Source organism: Orycteropus afer, unplaced genomic scaffold, assembly GCF_000298275.1.
Source record: "Orycteropus afer afer isolate SDZICR_OR568_19922 unplaced genomic scaffold, OryAfe1.0 scaffold00303, whole genome shotgun sequence".
Classification (NCBI taxonomy): Eukaryota; Metazoa; Chordata; class Mammalia; order Tubulidentata; family Orycteropodidae; genus Orycteropus; species Orycteropus afer.
Genome location: NW_006921890.1, coordinates 684,317 through 688,255, shown reverse-complemented (window position 1 = coordinate 688,255; position 3,939 = coordinate 684,317).

The window sequence follows — 3,939 nt, the reverse complement described above, 5'->3', positions numbered from 1 at the left end:
CACTGTGCTACTTTTTAATTTATACCATGTTGCTGTTGCTGTTCCGTTGAAACACTGTGCTACTTTTTAATTTATACCATGTTGCTGTTGCTGTTACGTACAGTTGTCATCTCCAGCTCACAGTGACCCTTTGCACAGCAAAATGAAACACTGCCTGGACCCACACCAGCTCCGCAATCCCAGCTATACTTGAGCCCATCACCGCAGCCACTGTGTCAATCCATCTCGTTGAGTGCCTTCACATCTTTCCTTGACGTTCCACCTTACCAAGCATGACATCTTTCTCCAGGGAATGGTTCCTTCTGACAACATGACCAAAGCAGATGAGATGAAATCTGGCCATTCTCGCTTCCAAGGAGCATTCTGGTTGCACCTCCTCCAGGACAGATTTCTTACGTCTTTTAGCAGTCCATGGCACTTTCAGCATTCTTCGTCAACACCACAACTCAAAACAATTAACTTTTCTTCGGCCTTCCTTCTTTATTGTCCAGATGTCACATGCATATGAGGCAATTGAAAATACCATGGCTTCTGTCAGTCACACCTTAGTCCTTCCTCAAGGAGACATCTTTGCTCTTCAGCACGTGAAAGAGGTCCTTTGCAGCCAATTTGCCCAGTGCTACACCTTGTCTGCTGTACTAACTGCTTCTTCCCTTTACCTCAATTGTGGAACCAATCAATGTGAAGTCTTTGACAGCTTCAATCTTTTCTCCATTCGTCATGCTGCTGCTTATAGGTCCAGTTGTGAGGATTTTTGTTTTCTTTCTATTGAGATGTAATCCATACTGCAGACTGTAGTCTTCAATGTTCATCAGTGAGTGCCTCAAGTCATCCTCACTTCCAGCAAGCAAAGTTGTGTTGTCAGTGTACTGCAGGTTATTAATGATTCTTCCTTCAATCCTGATGCCATGTTCTTCTTCATATAGTCCAGCTTCTTGGATTATTTGCTCAGCATAGAGATTGAATAAGTATGGAAATAGGACACAACTCTGACATGCACTATTCCTGATTATAAACCATGAACTATCACCTTGTTCTGATCGACCAATAGCTTCCTGGTCTATGTACAGATTCCTCATGAGCACAATCAAGTGTTCTGGAATTCCCATTCTTCTCAATGTTACCCATAATTTGTTATGATACACACAATCAAAAGCTTTTGCATAGTCAATAAAACATGAGTAAACAACTTTATGGAATTTTTTGCTTTGAGCCAAGATCCATCTGACATCCACAATAATATCCCTCATTCCATGTCCTCTTCTGGATCCAGCTTGTATTTCTGCGAGTTCTCTGTCAATATACTGTTGCAACTGTTATTGAGTTATCTTCAGTAAGATTTTACCTCCATGTCATATTAATGATATTGTTCTATAATTTCCACAATCTGTGGGATCACCTTTCTTTGAAATGGGTACAAATATGGATGTCTTCCAGTCAGTTGGCCAGATGGCTGTCTTCCAAATCTCTTGGCATAACTGAGTGCGTGCCTCCAGTGGGGCATCCATTTGTTCAAAAATCTCAACGGGTATTCCATCAGTCCCTGGAGCCCTGTTCTTTGCCACTTACTTCAGTGCAGCTTTGACTTCTTCCTTCAGTACCACTGGTTCTTTATACCATACTCTAATTCATGTTCCCCTGTGGTTTATAAAATCCCTCAAATTCCAAATTACAATTCTATTTTCCATTTTGGAAATATTCAGCTCTTTTGTATGTGACATCCATTCTGCTTCCGACAGTTATCGCCATAGTTTGAGGAGAACAACGTACACCTGCTCTGCACTGGTTGGCTGATCATGTCCTCCTCCCTCCAGGCATTTTCCTAAGTGTGATATGCCTTTTTTTTTTTCACATGTTGCTGTAAAAAATTAAAATAGTGCATTTATGAAAATACCTCGCAGGTGTGGCGGGGGAGCAGTTGGCAAACATGCTTAGAACATGTGCATTATCTGCATAAAAATACAGGGAGGAGGTAGGGGTGGGAAAGCATATATCCAGTTTGGACTCAAGGCATCCCACATTTGTCTTTAGGTCCACATTTTCTTCCTCGATATTTTTTTCCATCTCATTAGCAAGTTTCAATATTCTCCAGTTGCTTCATGACTTTATCTTCTACTTCCTTGATCTCTTTCTCCATTTTGTGACTCAACTTACCTTTAACTTCTCCAGTGGTCTTCTGTCTCTGGCAGTGTTTTTCTTCCTATATCATTTCTGTTTAACCCTTGCTTTTTTCTTCTCATCTCTCTCAGTGAAGAGGTGATTATTTGTGATTCCAATAACCTCATTATATGGAAGAATTCCACATCTAAACCTTTCTTCTCACCCTCTGTCCCTGCCTTTTGGTGTTTGTAGGTTTATTCAAAATCATTTTTAATCATTTCATATTGCTTTGTGTATGTGTGTGTGTGTGAGAGTGTGTGATTTGGGTGAAAGTTTACAGAGCAAATTCACTTTACACTTTACAGAGCAGTTCACATATACTTTGTCTCATGACATTGACTACAATTTCCCACAGTGCAACAGCTCCTCTCCCACTTGCTCCCCATAGTTATCTCTTCCCTGTGTCCTTACCTCCATGCACTCCTGCCCCCTGAGCTGTGTCCCTGTGCATACAGAGTCCTTCTGTTCTCCCAGGATTGATCTCTCCAAGGAGTCTATCTACCTAGTGTAAATGTCCACCTCTGTTCTGGTTCCCTAGTGCTGTTCTGACAGGAATATACCACAAATGGGATGGCCTTAACAAACAGGAGTTTATTCTTTTACAATGTGGAGGCTCTAAGTCCAAGTTCAAAGTGCCAGGATCTAGGGTCTTCATGAAAGCCCCTCAGCCTTGGGCTTAAGTTCTGCCTCCAGCTCTGCGCCCACTGAAGTTAGAGGCTTTTCTTCACTCAAGACAGCTACTGGCTGCTGAGGCTGCCAAGCCCAAGGTTGACAAGTAAAAGGCACAGTCCCAATGTTACCAAACCACACGACAGGCCATTAATTTAAGTCCATTGTAAGTCCCAAGGTTGGCAGACCATGGCAGGCTGCTGAACAATGACACGGCTACATGCAGGGTCCAAACGTGCCATAAGCTAGAAGCCATGCCCCAAGGCTTCTGTTTATATACAGGAAGCAGACCACATTCCCTAAGGCAGATACTCAGCTGCTCACAGAAGAGTCCACCATAGAGTTGATTGCCAGTCTCATCATGGGGAATACTAAATCCAGCTGCCCAGCCACCCAACCAGGCCCAGTGAAGCTGACACTCAAATTGAATTACCACAACCTCATATGCCTACCTCTTAGTTGGCTGAAAGCCACAGGTGTGGGTTCTTTATATTGCTTTTTATAGACTTCTACACTTTTTAAATTACATTCTTGTCGATGCATTTATTTTCTTTGATATAATTTATAGGCATTTATGCATAATTTTAACAAGAAAAGACATTAGATATTATTGCTACTGCTACAATGAAATGCCCCTCTTTCCTTGTCCAAATCTTGACTTGGTTAGAGAGAGAGGTTTTTCATGTTGTATATATCTTAGTAGCACTTTGAAATGAAAAGAAACTCTATCCTAACAGCATAGATAGTAATAGATACTGGACACAAGACACTTATTTTGTGCCAGGCAAGCTCCCATATACTGAATAAAACAGGACTTGAAATGTAACCTCATTTCCTCAAAATCACACAAGCAACAATCAGCACAATCAAGATTCAAACTCATGGGAAAAAAATTCTATGCATATTCTCTAACACTACACTCCCCTTGAGTCATTTCAAGTAGGAATAACCTAAGGTGGTAGAAAGAGTTCGGCATTACACAATCTTAGACGGGCTGCCCACCCAGCACCTTACTGTATTTGCACACAAACAACATGCATTATACATTTTTTTGCCCATTGTGCCAACATCAGCATGTAAAGAAATGAGCATAGTGTGCTTATGCAAAAT